This window comes from Alosa alosa, chromosome 12, assembly GCF_017589495.1.
Source record: "Alosa alosa isolate M-15738 ecotype Scorff River chromosome 12, AALO_Geno_1.1, whole genome shotgun sequence".
NCBI lineage: Eukaryota > Metazoa > Chordata > Actinopteri > Clupeiformes > Clupeidae > Alosa > Alosa alosa.
The window spans coordinates 18,863,980-18,882,894 of record NC_063200.1 but is presented as its reverse complement, the minus strand read 5'-3'; the positions used below and the strand labels follow the sequence as shown (position 1 = coordinate 18,882,894).

Sequence of the window (18,915 nt, the reverse complement as noted above, 5' to 3'; positions counted from 1 at the left end):
ATGCATGAAATCACTAAGCAAAAGTTGTTCTAATGCATCAGTACAGTGCCCACAATGTTTAGTTATGAGTAGGCAGGGTCGGAGGATAATGCATTATACAAAATTAGATTTTTGGTCCATAATGAAATAATCTGGAATGCATTATGAGGATTGCTAAAGAGTCTCATGCTTGCTTGTGAACTATTTAAATTATTATTATAATTACTTATGATCACATTATAAGGTGTTATGTATGCATAACTCATTATAACAGTGACCTTCATAGAAAGTGTTACCGCATCATTTGTTATTGGCAAACAAGTAAGTATGTTTTAGCCAACAGACCAGGAAATCTTAAAGTGATTTTAAATGCAAATAGGGAAGTCGAAACATTTTACAAATTGTGATCACAATTAATTCTGATTCTAATTAAAAACAATATTCTCATATTCTGAAGAGACTTTTATTATGTAGGATTTACAGAATGACCACAGTAATCAGGATATTAATCCAAATGAGTGACTGGTCAGAAGATTTCACAGGATTTACTCAGCCTCCTTGCCCTGAGAAAGAGAAATTGAGGAATGAAATTAAATTGAGTATGAACATATGATGGCTTATAATACGTTAAAATATGGCAAATTAGACGTACCTTTCCAGAATCACGGCTCTTTGCTCTCATCTTGTTGACCTGGGATTCAGCAATGTCAGCACGCTCCTCAGCCTCCTCCAGCTCATGCTGAACCTTCCTGAACTTAGACAGGTGGGAGTTGGATTGCTCCTCCTAATATTAAGAAAGTATGTTTGAGTGCAGAGGCTTCTGTTTTGAAGCAAACCAATAATTTTTATCTATGGAGATTCATTTAGGGTCCAGGTGATAGCATTTCTTTTAAAAACACTGGACTGAAAGGACTAGATACAGAGATAGAAACTGTTTTGGTGTTCATCCTTCCTGTTACATTCATTACAACTGATGATGCAGTTTGGATGAACCGAAAAGTTGTTTATCTTTTACACTTTTTAGTCCTATTAAACTATTTTTTTATTAATACGAAAGGCAAGATATTTGACCATATAGGTAACACAAGAAACTACTTACAGCCTCCTCAGCCTGTCTCTTGTAGGATTTGACCTTCAATTGCAGCTTGTCAACTAGGTCCTGCAGTCTGGTGACGTTTTTCTTGTCCTCCTCAGTCTGAAAAGAAAAACAATCTGTCTAACATTGTCCTCCTCGAGATAAATTATGTTCAATAGTGGTTAAAGAAACTTTATACCTGGTAGGTAAGCTCCTTCACTCTCCTTTCGTATTTGCGGACTCCCTTGACAGCCTCAATACCACGTCGTTGTTCATTCTCAATCTCACTTTCCAACTCACGAACCTTTACATAAGCAAGATCTTCATTTCACAATGTCTTCATTTTATTTATTACATTCTGAATATTTCACCCAAGTTTAGTCACTCACCCTGGACTCCAGTTTCTGGAGTTGTTTCTTGCCACCCTTCATGGCCAGATTCTCAGCCTCATCCAGGCGGTGCTGCAGATCTTTCACAGTGACCTCCAGGTTCTTCTTCATCCTCTCCAGATGAGAACTGGTGTCCTGCTCCTTCTTCAGCTCCTCCGCCATCATGGCGGCCTGAAAAATGGGAAATTGTGTTTTAGATCACAAAAGCTACATACAGTATTTAGCTCATAATATACAGTACTAAAGTGCAAAAGAAAACATTGCTTACATCAGTGATGGCTTTCTTGGCCTTGTCCTCAGCATTTCTAGCCTCCTGGACGATGTCATCAACCTCACCTTGGATCTGAACCAAGTCAGCCTCAAGCTTCTTCTTGGTGTTAATCAGACTTGTGTTCTAACATTCAGAAATAATTTCAAATATGTTATATGGTGAAAAATCTTTTGAAAGAACTGCGGGTACAATTGAAAAGATTTTTTTGTGAGAAAAATATACCCCCACCTGAGAGTGCAGGAGGCCAACACGTTCACTGGCATCAACTAACTCCTGTTCAGCCACTTTGCGGCCTCTCTCTGTTTGCTCCAGAGCAACTCTGAGCTCCTCAATCTCAGCCACCATCAGGGTGTTCCGGCGCTCCACCATGGCAACCTGTTCCTTCATGTCTTCCTGTCCTCTTACAGCATCATCAAGGTGCAGTTGGGCATCCTAATAAAAAACACATGGAATGACAAAAGATGTGCCATACTACCAAGAGAGAGTTCAGACAAAATCATATAATGATTTATGGACATAAATTATTATAAATAAAATATTAACCAAATAGTAATTGTGGTAGGATAGGATCCTTGTACTATTTTATTGCATAACTGACCTTGAGTTGACCCTGCACATTTCTCAGTTGTTTCTGGGACTCAGAAGCCTGGCGGTTAGCATGGCTCAGCTGAACCTCCATCTCATTGAGGTCTCCCTCCATCTTCTTCTTGATTCTCAGGGCATCATTTCTGCTCCTGATCTCAGAGTCTAAAGTGCTCTGCATGGAGTCGATTATCCTCTGGCTGTTCCTCTTGATCTGCTCCATCTCCTCATCCTTCTCTGCAAGCTTCCTGTCAATTTCACCCTTGATCTGGTTGAGTTCAAGTTGGACACGAAGAATCTTGGACTCCTCATGCTCAAGAGTTCCCTAAACAAGAAAATTAAGAATTTTAAAATATATAAGACATCATAATTTCCGTTACTCACTGTGTAGGAAAGCCTATCTGAATTTCTACCTCAGCCTCTTCCAGGGCGGTTTGGATCTCGGACTTCTCAGTCTCAACAGTCTTCTTGGCCTTCTCCAGCTCATGGATGCTCTTTCCAGTCTCACCAAGCTGCTCAGTCAGGTCAGAAATCTCCTCTGCAAATATGTGGTTATATTAGAGTAAACATATTATCTGAAAATATTTTTTGAGTGGGATATGGGTTGGGCTATTTTGACTCACGTTGCAAATTCTTGTTCTCCCTCTTCAGGGTCTCAAGGTGGTCAAGAGACTCCTCATAGGAGTTCTTCATCTTGAACAGCTCAGTGCTGAGAGAACGAGCTTCCACTCTGCCAGGACCTTTTTAGAAACAGTTGTTGTTGTGTCTTATACTTATTATGACCGCCACACCTCCAACTCCTGCCTGACCCTCCTCCACATGGATAGCATGGAACCACCGTTTTTCGCTTCCCCCCTCTGGACCAGGACCTTTTTGTGAATATCTCGAGAAACAGTTGTTGTTGTATGTTGATCTCAAGTCCATGTCAACCCATTATAACCACTTTTCATGTATGACCCCCTAGTTAAACACAAAAAGTAAAATGAGGTGTTGTAATTGAAGGTATCTGTGACCTAACATAGTCAAAACTGCACGAAATTGGAAGTGTAGGATCATTATGACACCCTCATGGGGTTTTGTGGAATTCCGTTCATGGGGGCCACACAATAAATTAATTTATGTTACTATACACCAACTGGCCTGTAGGTGGCGGAGACAGTTTTCTGTGAATATCTCGAGAACCGTGGGGCCTAGGAGGTCCACCTTTTTATGTATGTTGGTCTTAAGGGGGCATGTCAACCCATCCCATTACCACTTATTTCATGTATAGAGCCACCTAGTTAAAAATTAAAAAGCAAAAAATTAGGTGTTTTCATCACTATATCTCTGGCTGACAAGGTCAAAACTGCACGAAATTAAAAGTGTAAGATCATTATGACACCCTCCGAATGCATGCCAAGTTTTGTGTACTTTCGTTCATGGGGGGCCTTACAATAAAATAATTTATGTGTACATTTAGTGACGTACACCAACAAGGATTCCCGGGACACTGAAAGACCGGGGTACACAAAACTTGGTGGGCATGTACCCCCACATGGATAGCATGGAATCGTCATTTTTCGTTTTGATCTGTAGCCCCCCCGCTGGACTGGACCCCCCCGAAAGGAGGGTAGGACAGACACAGTTCTCTGTGAATATCTTGAGAACTGTAGGGCCTAGGATGACCATTTTTTTCTGTATGTTTGCCTCCAGGGGTCATGTTAACCCATTTCATGTGCACACATGTGCACAAACAGATACACACACACACACACACACACACCCACATACATAACATAAACATAACACAAACAATCAAGAATTTCTCAGAATTATGAACAGGCAAGATGGAGGTGGGGTTGTATAAAATGAATTTTACATGTGAAATCTATGAACTAATCATGTTTTGGTACTTGTTGTCTAGCAGATACCAGTGAGAATTGAGTGTGGATAATGCAATTTAGTGAGACAGTTAGAATCATATAGGCCTTTCAGCGTGATTTCTTTTTGTGGAAAAAATGTGCTGGACTGGGCGGCGGTCATATTTTGTATATCTAGTTCACCTACATTCCACATCTGAATGATGTTTTGGAGGTATTACCTTGTCAAAGTTTCTTTGCTTCTTGTCCAGGTTGGCAGCTAGAGCATTGGCTCTCTCCACATCAATCATGAGGTCCTCAACCTCACCCTGTAGTCTCTGCTTGGTCTTATCCAGAGAGGCACATTTTGAGTTGGTTGCCTCGATTTGCTCCTCAGCCTCCTGGAGTCGCTGGGCAAGCTTTTTTCTGAAAGAGAAAGCACCAGATTTAAGTATGTATAAGTATATATACTCTTTTGATCCCATCCCGACGGAGTGAGCTGCCTGCTACAGCGGCACTTGGGGAGCAGTGAGGGGTTAGGTGCCTTGCTCAAGGGCACTTCAGCCGTTCCTTCTGGTTGGGGTTCGAACCGGCAACCCTCCGGTTACAAGTCTGAAGCGCTAACCAGTAGGCCACGGCTGCCCCTTAATTTAAGCCAGAAATCATGATGTTTTTTAGAAAATAGAAAGAAAATATAAGGTTTAAATGGCCAAATTCATATCTAAATTATGTTTTTGCATCTTTAACACATACTTGGACTCCTCAAGCTCCTCAGTGCGCTGGATGGCATCAGTTTCGTACTTGGTCCTCCACTGAGCAACCTCGCTGTTGGCCTTGGACATGCCACGTTGAAGCTCAGCCTTTGCTTCCTGCTCTTCCTCAAACTGCTCCCTTAAAAGGTCACAGTCGTGACGAGCAGACTGAACAGCATGGGCCAGGGCATTCTTGGCCTGTTTGTTAACAAGCAACGGTGTTTACAGTATGAAAGCATTTCCCCAAATGTGATTTATGTAATCCAATATCTTCATTTCATGCATAGATATCAGTACCTTGACTTCCTCTTCATTCAGTCTCTTCAGCTCCTCAACTTGCTGAGTGAAGGCCTGCTTGCTTCTGGTCAGCTGAGACACAAGAGCATCTTTCTCCTCAACCTGACGGCCAAGCTCACCATTTTCAGTCTGTAGTCTTGCTCTCTGAGCACTGAGGTCATTGACCTGGCGGGCACCCTCATCACTCTTGGCCTTGGTTTCACTGAGTTGGTCTTCAAGGGTGCGGCACATCTTCTCCAGATTTCCCTGTTTATGATAATATCCATTAGTAGCAAAAAGTTAATACAATTATTTTAAGTTGATTTGAAGATGGGTAAATATCTCACCAACCTTAGCTTTAGCAACAGCCTCCATATTGCTGGCGAGATCATCAATTTCCATCTTGTATTCACTTTTTTCCTTCTCAAGCTTCTGCTTGACACGTTGGAGGTTGTCAATCTGCTCTCCCAGCTCAGCCACGCTGTCGTGCCTGCTTCTTGCGGAGAGCTGCAGCAGTGGCTTCATGCTGCAGGGTGGATTCCTCAAGGTCACGACGCAGCTTCTGGAACTCAGCCTCACGCTTTTTGTTCATCTCAATTTGACATGCAGTGGCACCACCAGCTTCCTCAAGCCTTTCACTGATCTCCTCAAGTTCCCTGGAGAGATCAGCTCTCTGCTTCTCAACCTTGGCTCTAGCTGCACGTTCAGACTCAATCTCTTCCTCCAATTCCTCTATGCGGGCCTATTGGGGGAAAACCATATTATATCATATTAGTAAGACAGAAAATTGTAAAAAACGCTCAGAGTTTGAGTTGGTGGAGAATAATTAAACCTGAAGCTCCTTGATCTTCTTCTGCAGTTGAGCACCAAGTGTTTGTTCATCTTCAATCTTATTTAGAAGTTGACTTGTTTCGAAGTCCTTCCTGATTAAAAAAAAAGAAAATATAATTTCTGAAGTTGGCTGCATACATGGGAATTGAACAGAGATATTTTGTAATAGATAATGCCTTTACTTCTTTATCTTCTCATCAGACTGCTGCTTGTCATTCTCCAGATCCATGATGGACTCTTGGGCCAGCTTCAGGTCACCCTCAAGCTTTCGCTTGGCTCTCTCAAGGTCCATGCGGACCTTCTTTTCTTGCTCCAGGGAACCCTCAAGCTGCCAATATGAAATGTGAGGTGAGCAGGGGTGTAGTGGCAAAATATGAGTTGGATAAACTATGATGTGAACAGGGTAAGGTGAACTGCGCCATGCGTTATCGGATCAGAAAATGTTTAATGATGGTGGAGGTTATTGTCCAATGTTTATAACAATACCAGTGGTATTAATGGTTTCTAGAGTGTTGATGAGAGTACATATTATAAATGTGGATAATACAGTGTGATTTTTGAATGTTAAAAGTTGCAATTGGTGAATAAATTCTGTTGAGAGGTGGATAAACTCTATTTCTGAAATTTCAGAGGTGGATAAACTGTGTTTACTTGTGTTTAGCCTCCACTACAGCCCTGGAGGTGAGTATGTGGGAAATGGTCTAATTTCAGTGTGGGAAGTGGTGAAATGTTTTTGTACTTACATCCAGGGTAGGTATTTCACGGCGGCCACGACGGCCATGGCCGTCGTAGCCCCTTGCGTTGGCCGTGACGCCCCTTTGAAAATCAGAGGTTTACAGGCCACGGTGGCCTTGGTGCCCCCTTCTTTAAATATTCTGCTTTGCGTCCTACTAATAGCGATATATATTTAGCCTATGGCCTGTCAATAATCTTAGCATTCACAGCGCAAATTACGCAGTGGAGAAAGTGACAGCGCAAGAAAGAAAGTGCGTCCAAATTAACCCATTCTTCTCAGTTGAACTACTCGCGAAGTAGCCTAATCATCACACAGACATCACAAGTATCACATGAATGAGCTTTTTCTCAGCTTTTAAACGATGTTAGCCGCTAATTGCTGTGGTGAACGGTTCGCGAGAAAAGTAAATATCATTCAATTTAATCATAAATTCTACTGAAGGTTTTGCGTCCATCTCCCTACCCATTCATCTCGGTGGAATACTTCACGAACCCTTCGTTTAACATATGACAAACCATATATCAGAATAAACAGCAGACCTTACCGAACAGAAAGGTGTAAAACAGTCCCCTGTACAGTTAGCCGTTCCAGACTAATCCCGTTTTGAATTTGCAGTAAATTTCAACATACATGGATGTCTCCAAATTTGGGATTTAAGTTTTACACTGTGTTTAAATTGTTCCACATAATTTCATAACGGGCCAAATACAAAATAAATATTACAAATGTCGCCTAGATATCGGTAAATCAGAGGACAGCTGACAATAAGAGTTTGTGAAAGTAGCCTTAATGATCACAAAATGCTAAGCATGTATCTAGGCTATTTGAGTTTCTTAAAGCTGAGCTGTGCTTAAATTGTTCAATACATGATTTCATAACAGGCCAAATACAAAATAAATGTTAAATATAGTCTAGATATCTGAAAATATTAGATGATCAAATGATTTACAGTTATATGTAATATGTCATGTTTTATGTTTTTGTAATGTTTCATACAGTGATGCAGGTCTACTGCAGTGAATACAACTTTGACCATTTTTATAGCATACTACTGTATAATTAACTTTGGCCTTGGTGCCCTGACATGTGGCCTTTGTGCCCCCCACCAAATATGCCCAACTGAAGGCCAAGTGGCCTTGCCCCTACAATGGTGAAATTCCAAGCCTGCTTACATCATCCACTTGCTGTTCAAGCTTAGTCTTGAATTTAGTCAGAGTGTTGACTTTATCTTCCTCTGCTTGAAGATCATCAAGAGTCTGCTGGTGGGCCTCTTGGAGGGCTTTCTTCTCCTTTGTCAGCTTAGCAAGGGACTCATCCTGTGAGGCCATCTCCTCAGTTAGGTTCTTGACCTGCACATAGAAAACTTTACATTAGTATATGATAGTGTAACTTAGATATTTTATTTTTAACAAACTACATTGATCCGCCCTTTATAATTCCCAACCTTGTTCTCTGTAGCATGTTTCTCCTTCTCCACTTTAGCCAAGGTCAGCTCCAGATCATCAATGTCCTTCTTCAGCTCAGAGCACTCATCCTCCAGTTTCCTCTTCTTGGCAGTCAGCTCAGCATTGATTTCCTCTTCATCCTCCAGTCTCTCGGCTGTCTCTTTGAGCTTGGCCTCAAGCTGGATCTTACTTTTGATAAGACCCTCACACCTCTCCTCAGCATCATTGAGACCCTCAGATCCCTATTATAAATATAAGATGGAATTATTGAAAACACAATGTTGGGACTGGGTAATTGTGAATATTGAAATGGTACAGTATACACTTACAGATGCCACTTGCAGTGCCAGGTCATTCCTCTCTTGCACTAGAGCCACCATCTTCTCCTCTAGCTCCTTCTTCCTGGCTGTTGTCTTTGCACAGTCCTCTTTGAGTTTGTCATAGTTCTCTTTCATGTTGGCCAGCTCCTTCTCAGTTTCAGCACTCTTCAGCAGAGGCTTGATTTTGTAGTAAACTTTCATCCAAGGCCAAGTCTTGACATTCATGAATGACCGTATATTGTACTGGATGCTGTAGATAGCCTCCCTATACAAGAAGGGTGGTGAAATCTATCCTTAAATATTGTATGTAGAATTATGAATACCGGTACATGAAATGTGTAAAAGGTAGGGATGTAACCATACCAAAATCTCACAATACAATAATACAGTACCTCAATAACAAGTCCATGTTAAAACATTTATTGCAATATTGTAGAGATGTAACAATATCAATCTCTCAATACGATACCTCGGTAACAAGTCAACGGTAAAATATTTATTGTGATATTTAAAAAAGAAAGGCAAATTGACTTTAAGACTTGGAAAATTAAAACATTTACTACCAAAGTTACATTTGGTCTTAGGTCATTAGGGGGCAGCCGTGGCCTACTGGTCTCACGGATTGGGATAAATGCAGAGACCAAATTTCCCTCACGGGATCAAAAGAGTATATATACTTACTTATACTTATTACGTGACATAATATGGATGCTAAGTTATAACTTTGGTATAAATAGACAAAGATTAGTCATTAAATGCCATGTCTGATATTTACATGATATTATTCATAAAAGAAAACTGCCAGTTTCTCTCCCTCAGTCTTGCCTCTAAATAAACAATGAATTGATGTCCTTTGAAAGACCTATTTAAGATCATGTTCATAAGGCAGCCTAATACATAATTGAATTTATGCATATTGAAATGGGCAATAGGCTATATTTATTTAAGATTAGGTTATTATTTCCTTCGCAGTCCTAACTTTTATTGGGCTACTTTGGCTACTCCTATTTTCTTTATAGGCTATGAACTAAGTCTCCAATTCACCTTATTCCCCCCATGGCCAGAATGAGGCTGCAGGGTACACTTGCCATCACACTTCAGTCCAGCAGATGGTGGTAATGCACTCTGTTTGCAAACTGCCAAAAAAAGCTCATGGTAGTCTTATGGTGTGTCCATAGACCAATTTAGTCGTTCGGTTGATAAATAAAACATCTCTGTGAATTGAAAGTTTTGTTTGGAGGCACTGCATAGTTGCATAAGATGTGCGTGTGTGTGTAGCTTGTACATGATGAAAATGTTCAGATCAACTATAACAGGCCTAATCAAATATAGACCGGAGGATCGCACAGACTGAAAAAAAGATTATAGGCACGCATAGGATGATGGTCTCTGTAATTCTTATAGACCTCTGAAGTTCGCCTACAAAAAAGTTGCCATCTTTGAGATCAGGTATCTGATTTTTCCTATGGGAAAATAACATGGGGATTTGGAATTATCACACCTGTTAAACTCCCGCGGGGACAAAAAAGTCTGAAATGCAGACGTTTTCCTAAATACGCTTTTGTCCTCTGCCTACGAGTGGATACTGTGATCTCCGGTAGCCTGCATGAACGCAGCACACTTTGACGTTTGATATCCAAGAGCTAACTACTAACTTAATGGCAAGTTGCATCGCAAGTTAGCTCTGGGGTAGCAAAAATCAAAGTGTGCCGCCTTCACGTACCGGAGATCGCAGTATCCACTCGAAGGCAGAGGACAAAAGTGTGTAGGCCTACAGCAAAATGTTTGCATTTTCGATTTCGTTGTCCCTGCGAGAGTTTAACAGGTGTGATCATTTTAAATCCCCATGTTATTTTCCCATAGGGAAAATCTCAAGATACCGGATATAAGATACTCCTTATATAGCCTAGGCAAAGATGGTAGCTTTTTTGTAGGCGAACTTCAGAGGTCTATTTTCCCATAGATATTAGAAAGCTAGATACTGCATTGGGCTCCCGAACGTACGTAAATAGCGTCGCCATCTTGGTGGGGGAAACAATAACTGGAGCAAGTGTTGCTGTCACTCCCCCATAGACAGTAAACATGCTGCCCCCAGCAATATAGCGGTCGCTTTTAAGTATGCCACCTAATAGAACTCGTGCCCAATGCAGTTTCTAGCTTTCTAATATCTATGTATTTTCCCTCCGCTCTGCTGCACGGCAGCTAAAACAGAACTACATTTTTTGCCCTGAAGACCTATCCTTTGATACCATCACATGCAGTGATGCCAGTAACGCGTTACTTAGTAACGGTCTATTTTGATCACTTTTTTACGGTAACAATAATCTAACGCGCTACTATTTACAAACCAGTAATCAGATTAAAGTTACTTATCTAAGTCACTGTGCCTTAGTAAAAAGATATATTTTTTGCTTTCTTCTTGTCTCAGGGATTAAGGTCATGTAGGCTATGCTCACGTTTTCAGCATGAGGACAACTCACGTGTAAAACCACGCAGCGACACAAACGTAAACAACAATGGAGGGACTATACAGTCATTATTTTGAGTTTGTGTCAGCTAAACATGACAACATTAAGGTACATTGTACATTCTGTGCTGGCGACAAAGTGCTGTCTAGCTAGACATCTCAAGTCTCCAGAAGTTTTGGGAGTCTCCCACATATTGCTAGCGGCTTCCTGACGCCCGCAAATTACATAAAATCTCCCAGAACCTAGAGCGAACAAGAGCACGCAAGCCAGACCGGACTTCAAATTGAGTGTGCATCTGAGTTTAACGCCACAGAACGGAGAGGGAGGGAGAGAGAGGAGGAGGTGCATGTGTGCCTGAAGCGCATCCAAGACAGAGAGCATCCTGGTTTGTTTTGCTAAATCAACCAATCAGTTTTCAGAGTAGGTGGGCTTATATCTTTTTTCTCCCAAACTTAATTAATCAGTTCAGTCAGTGTATCTAGGAACAGGAACGTCATGGCAGAGTCAGTGCCCCTCAAAAAGGAACATTTAAGACCCATTTCACATCAGACTACACAAAAGTGTACCCAACACATAATGACATATGACAAAACATAATGATAGTCTTGCACACTGCACTGTTTGTAACAGTGACTTTAGCATTGCTCACAGCGGGTTAAATTATTGCAAAAGACTTGTTGAGGTGAGTTTAACAAGTGTAATTTACACTTCCAGTATAGTGAGTATTGGCAAAACCGGTTATCCTTTTTATGTTGAGGCGGTGGGGGTGTTGTCGGCAGCTGTTGAAAGTAACTAATAAAGTAACTTGTAATCTAACTTAGTTACTTTTAAAATCAAGTAATCAGTAAAGTAATCAGTATTCAGATTACTTTTTCAAGGTAACTGTGGCAACACTGCATGTCCACGACGATACCGACACTTTTGTTATCACGATATCGTGAAATTAACAATAGGCTTGTTCAATTGAACTGTGTCTGACTTTTGGCCTTTTCTATTTGTCTCGTAAATCCGCCGCCCAAGTTGGAAAGTGTAAATTACCCAGTTTTCTTGCAGCATTTTACGCAGGCACGCCCCTTTACCTCGGAGTTCTTGAGTGTACCCCGAGGTGGCCGTACGACCTTACAACAAACATGGCTGCGCCCATAGTTGAGATGAGATGGCATGTATTTTCTTTGCATTTGTACTGTGTTGGTCATTTTAATGTCGATGCAATGCTCTTACACACTAGATTACATTGCTGCTTCAACCTGGTCACCAATTCATGCATTGCATGGTCTTGCTGTGCATGCAATACAATGTAACGATTTGTTTTCCAGCAGGTTAGCCAGAGGCTACAGTACATGTAGCACAAAACAATAACAATGATGGCGTTTTCCATTTGACTCGTAAATCTTGTACGCCCACACATGCAACATGTACAAATGAGTTGCTAGCGCGAACGCTGGGGTTTGTAGTCTTTTTGGGAAGAACATGGACACCACCAGGGCAGCAGCTGGACATTGGCCTAGAACACGAGAACATGTCCCTCATTCTCCCTTGTTGGGTATGGTCAATGTGAATTAATAATAAAAACTTTTTTTAGTAACTCAATTTCGCCTATTTCAATTTCAACAAGTGCTGTTGCGTTTCTCTCGAGCCACAAGGGGCATTCGCATCGGACAGGATTTCTAACCAGTATGCATTGCGTCCATCCCAGTATGCATTGTGTTCAACCCAGCATGCATCACACCAAGTCAGATCTGCGCAGATGTGCATCAAGTCGAACAAGCCTATCGTTTCGGTCCGTTGCTTAATGTCACACGTTTCTCACTCGCCTGGACTGAGTATGCGCGAGAACCGAAGTCGACCAACAGGAAATGGGTTCAAATTTGCTTCACTCGTCTCGTTCGAAGTCTATGGGATGTCTATGTCCATATATTTTACTGTCTATGGTTACATCCCTTATAGAAAGTGTAATAGTGTAAAGTGTAATCTTCTCAGACATACTTTAGACAAACACATTTCCTTTAGCAAACAGCAAAATGCATTATCAATTTAGACGGATACAGAGGCGGACTATACTATTAATACTAGCCTACTCAATCTTTCATACTTCTGAGTTCTTTTGATATACACATTTACCTCCTTTCCATCATCTTTAGAAACTCCCTCCTCATCAGGAAGCCACGGCAGAGAGCCTGAGTCATTGTTACTAGGTTAGACAGTTTCTCATCTCGCAGCTCCTCAAGGGTACCCAGCAGACCAGCTTTGAAGAACACCTGAGGGATAAAGGAAAATATAAGAATGAATACAAGCATTGAATATAAGCATTGACACGGAGAAAGCCGTGCTCTAGTTTGTACTCAGGTAAAAGGTGAAACAGGTAATAGATTGCATGAAATGTATCTACCTTTGTGTGTCCAAACTTGTATTGAGTGTGATCAACATCAATGGAACCCAAGAGCTTCTCAGCAGCCTTCTTGTTATCAATGAACTGACCCTCAGGGATTACACTGGCATTCAGCACTTTGTATCTGAACAGAATAAACACATAGAGCATTACTTTTTCCTCTCTAAATGCAGTATTGAATATATATGATACTTCATTGGCTTTCACAGTTCACCTCTGCTTGAAGTCGCCATAGAGGATTCTACTTGGGAAACCCTTTCTGCAGATTCTGATACCCTCTAGCACACCATTGCACCTGAGCTGATGGATGACCAGGAAGTTCTGCATATAACCTGCATGTCAAAAACAGGTCATGAGATCTCATATTCTCAATGTAATATAACACACACACACACACACACATATATATATATCTTTATTCACTACCAAACACCCTTTACCTGGTTTCTTTATTTCATTTGGAATCAGACAACGCACAAAGTGAGGATGGGTGCTCCTTAAGTTGGTCATCAGTTTGCCCAAGTTCTCCTGTTGAGATAAGAATTCAATTAAAACATCCCCTCGCCTTTCTTTAGGATGATTGATTTGTTGTTATTGGTTTAATATACACACCCTGAACTGTGATGACACAGTCTGCATGGAGCCACCCTTCTTCTTCTTCTGCTTACTACCAGCAGCCTCTGTTGAAATACAAATGATGGATTCAGTAATTAAGTTACATATATAGAAATTCATACATAATACATTTTTTGCATTAGCTTGTAGACTTGTATAGGTTTTTTGTTACCCTCAACAGCAGGTGGGTACAAGACAGGCAGGAGTTTTACTCCCGACTTCTGGTACAGCTGCACAACAGAATCATTCAGTGGATCCTTGTTCTTGTCCAGCCACCCAGTAACATTGTAGTCCACAGTGCCGGCATAGTGCACCAGGGAGAAGTGGGCCTCAGCCTTGCCTTTGGCAGGCTTCGGCTTCTCAAAGGCCTTAGTTTTGCCAAGATGCTGGTCATACAACTTGTTCTTGAAAGTGGTGTCAGAGGCCTTGGGGAACATGCACTCCTCTTCAAGGATGGCAAAGATTCCCATAGGCTGTTGGAAATAACCTTTTTTTTAAAGTGGGTATTATAAAACAATACAAATATAGTATTTGGCTCATTTGACTGATTGAAACTGACCTTCTCAATGAGCTCAATGCAAGCGGCTAAATCCATGCCGAAGTCAATGAACTCCCATTCAATGCCCTCTTTCTTGTACTCCTCTTGCTCCAGAACGAACATGTGGTGGTTGAAGAACTGTTGCAGTTTCTCATTGGTGAAGTTGATGCATAGCTGTTCCATGCTGTTGTACTGTGATTGAGAAATAGTTTGTAATATAATTGTCGAAGTTAGACAGGTAGGGTCTCGCGCCAATTACTCAATGCCGTGCGGGTGTGTTATTTTTGGGCAAAGTCAATCAACGTCACTTCCCAACTGGAAGTATACTACATTGTGGTATGAGTGAAAAATGGAGTTAACTTATGCTTACATCAAAAATCTCAAAGCCAGCAATATCCAGCACACCAATGAAGAACTGCCTTGACTGTTTAGTGTCCAACATCTCATTGATACGGATGACCATCCACAAGAACATCCTCTCATAGATGGACTTGGACAAGGCTGCAACTGAGTTATTGACCTGAAACAGAATAAAGCAATGGTCATGCTATGTTCAGAGACCATAAAGTCAAATGCTTATGCAATAAAAGCAGGTCATTTAATTTTCACAACAATTAATTCTGTCCAGACACTGCCAAGTGGTTTGTGATCTTTAGTGAACTTTTTAGTGAATGAAATAATACCTGTGGCACAGTCTGACCCTTGGTGACATACTCATTTCCGACTTTCACTCTTGGGTAGCACAAAGCCTTCAGCATGTCAGCGGAGTTCAGGCCCAAGAGGTATGCGACTTTGTCAGCATCTAAAAACAGTGCAACAGTGTAGCAGTTTGGTGATTTAACATTTAAAATGACCAATTTAATATACTCCATGCTCCAAACAAATTTGGGATAGCATATGAAACAAGTTTGTCCACCTGAATCTCCTCCCCCTAAATCAAAACATTTGTCCAAGATAATGTTAGGTTAAAGGCAAAAACATAAAGGTATCTGAGTGACCATTGTATTTTATTAATCCAGAGGCAAATTCAAATATACATGAGTATACACATATGTTGATATAAATAACATGATGGCATATCAATTTTGTGCATGGTGCAGCAGCGTTAAAGTTACTGCTTGACAATCGTCCCAGCATTACGGTTTATAGGGGAGTGTCAGACCCAAACGCAGGGCAAGGCAAACTTGGAATTATGAGAATCTTTAGGAACTGAACACAACACGAACATGGACAAAGACCGACCAGGAACTGAGGGAACAAGAGGACTAAATATACTGGGGAACAAGACACAGGTGACACTGAAACAATAATCAGGGACAGGTGAGGGGCGGCGACACAGGTAATGAAGAACACATGGCAAGGGTAAACAAAGGAGCACATGGAACAGGACACAGGAAGTAAACAAAGCTAGCAGGAAGTCACTTAAGAGGAGCTGACATAATTGAAAAAACACTAAACAGGGAAAACAGAACAAGACCCGGGTTCACTTTCTGAATCTGCCAGTGCCAGTCTGTGACATTTTTGATAGATGTGTTTAGATATCAGTCATGTTTAACCATTGCCAGTCCGTGTCGTTACTAGAACTGACTGATTCAGTAGTGTTGTAACCTACCCTCATTGCCATCAGGCTCAGCCTGCTCCTCACGCTGCTTCTGCTTGAATTTCATGTTGCCATGATGGAGCACAGCACCAGTCAGCTTGTAAATGGTGTTTTTCTCCTCTCCACTGAAACCCAGGATGTCAATGGCATCCTGGAATGATAAATATTTGATTATTTTAAAGTTTTTTTCTAGAAATTTAAGCGGGGGAAACACATTATTGAACAACTTACATCTGTGGCATCCAACTCCTCTTTGTCATCAATACTGGCCACAGTGATCTGACCCTGACTGCACATTGGGAAGTCATAGGGGTTGGATGTGATGAGGGACATTTCTGTAGGGGTTAAAAAGCAATTTTATGAATTCAAAATTACATGTATTGATTTTTGAACGTTGATTGACAATATTAACCATACCTATCAGCTCAGGCTTGTGGTTGGTCATCATCTGGTAAAATATGTGGTAGCCTCTTTCATCAGGAAGCTGGAATGTCACTCTGGACTTCTCAAGCAGGTCTTTTTTAAGCAGGGAAGCATTTTCATTTGATACATTTAAGGCAACAATGAAACTTTAAACACAAAGATTAATTATACTTACAAGTCTCAATATCAGCACTAGCCAGTTTTCCAGATGTGCCAAAGTGAATTCTGATGAATTTACCCTGTTTGAGATTACATTTTGAAATTGCATTTATGCATGTAGCTGATGCTTTTACCAAACCAGGTTACAAGTGAGGAAAAACATTGAAGTATTCAATAAATATTCAAATATCCAATAATAGACCTAAGAGTAACAATAAATACTGCCTTTACTAATACAAAAAGTAAAAAATGATAGTGTAGAGGTTTAAGTAGAAACCAGAGGACATTTTTTTTAAAATACTAATATTCAACAAAGTACATTTTAGTTTAAAGAAAAACCCTAAGAAGTTGATTCTATCAAAAATGACAGAACCGAGGTAAGAGTTTATATGAGAGACTAAACTTACGAAACGTGAAGAGTTGTCATTCCTCACAGTCTTGGCATTACCATAAGCCTCCAGTAGTGGGTTGGCGGCAATAATCTGGTCTTCAAGAGATCCCTGCAAGTCCATATATTATGTTATTGAAGTTCATATCTGTTGCTGTATTTAGCCTATAAAAATGCAAGGGGTTCCTACCTTTATTTTTCCTGAGGCTGGGACAGGTTCTGCCTTCTTCTTGTCGCCACCAGCCACTGCAATTGTTGCAAAGTACTGGATGACACGCTTGGTGTTTACAGTCTTGCCAGCACCAGATTCTCCGCTGTATTAAACAGAAGATATTGCCATTTTTCTATATCACAATTACAAAGTGTACCAGAAGAGTATACAGAAGATAATGTAACGGTTTAGCCTTTTAATAATGTAAAAAGTTTTAAGGGATGCATGGACACTTACGTGATCAGGACAGACTGACACTCCCTGTCTGTGGGGCAAAATAGAGATTCACAGGAATGGTTAATTTTACATAAATGAAACAAATATATATTGTATTTTTTCAGTGTTGGTTTTAAAACTGAAAGCATACCTTGTTGCATGAACTGATAGGCATTGTCAGAGACAGAGAAGATGTGGGGCGGGGCCTCCACACGCTTCTTGCCTCTGTAGGCATTCACCACTTCTGTGTCGTACACTGGGAGCCACTTGTAGGGGTTCACAGTGACACAGAAAAGTCCAGAGTAGGTCTAGAATGAAGAAATAAAGAGGATTAGTTTTTCAGCTTTTCAACTGTTCTATTTTGTTTTTCATTATATATTCAAAAGTGTAATGCTTACGTAGATCATCCATGCTGCATAACGCTCTTTGAGGTTATACAGGACAGAGGCTTCATTAAGGTGGGTCATCATGGCCATGTCCTCAATTTTGTCATATTTGGGAGGATTCAAGGGGAAGACTTCGTCTTCCTTCACTGTCTTTTCCTAAAACCAATGTAGAAAACAGCTTTAACAAAGAGATGTATTCAAGAAAATGTCATGAAAATGTTATTTTAACATCAGAACAATTTCAACTGCCTTGCTAAAGTACCTCCTTGGTTTCAAGTGTTTCAACAACGCATTTGCCACCTTCCTTCTTTTTAATTGTACCCTTGACGTACAACTCCTCTTTATCAACCACAAAGCAAGCAGTCTTTGCATCAAAGGGCTTGGTTTGGGCCTCAATTCTCTCCCTCTCAGGCTTACGAAGGTAGATGGCAGCTTTGCCAAACACGGCCATTTCACCGTCTCCCATGGTTGCTGGTTACTGCATTAATTATAAAGATGAGGAGCAAACCGTTTCAACATAAAATGCTTTGCACAATCTGACATAGAAACAGAAACAGTACTGTAAATAAAGTAGTTGACAGTGATTAGGGGACAAAACCACAGTTGTTTGCCAGACCTCCGAGCTTATCAATGTACATAGGGTACTCAAACTGCAATTCATTAAAAGTCAAATACAAAACATTCCTTTGATATCTAAATAACAATGGAACCAATCTAATCCCATCCCCCATTATACTAATTTACACATTAAATATAAGGTTGGCCATACAGCAGACGGTAGTAATGACATTGAATAACAACATGGATTTCGGTGCCTCATTTTTTTGCATTAATCATAAACATGTAGAGCAGGCAGTTTCAACATAAATGCTTTACACAATCAGACATTAACAGTACTGTAAATAAACTGGTTGACAATCATCAGGGGACAAAACCACATTTGTTTTCCAGACCTCCATATGGAGCTTATCAATGTACATAGGGTACTCAAACCACAATTCATTAAACAGTCAAATACAACACAATCT

The 18,915-nt window shown here is 40.7% G+C and overlaps 1 pseudogene; it reads right to left on the bottom strand.

Annotated features, from left to right (window-relative positions):
* Positions 1-426: 426 nt before the first annotated feature.
* LOC125304486 lies at positions 427-18,365 on the bottom strand (annotated as a pseudogene).
* Positions 18,366-18,915: the final 550 nt, after the last annotated feature.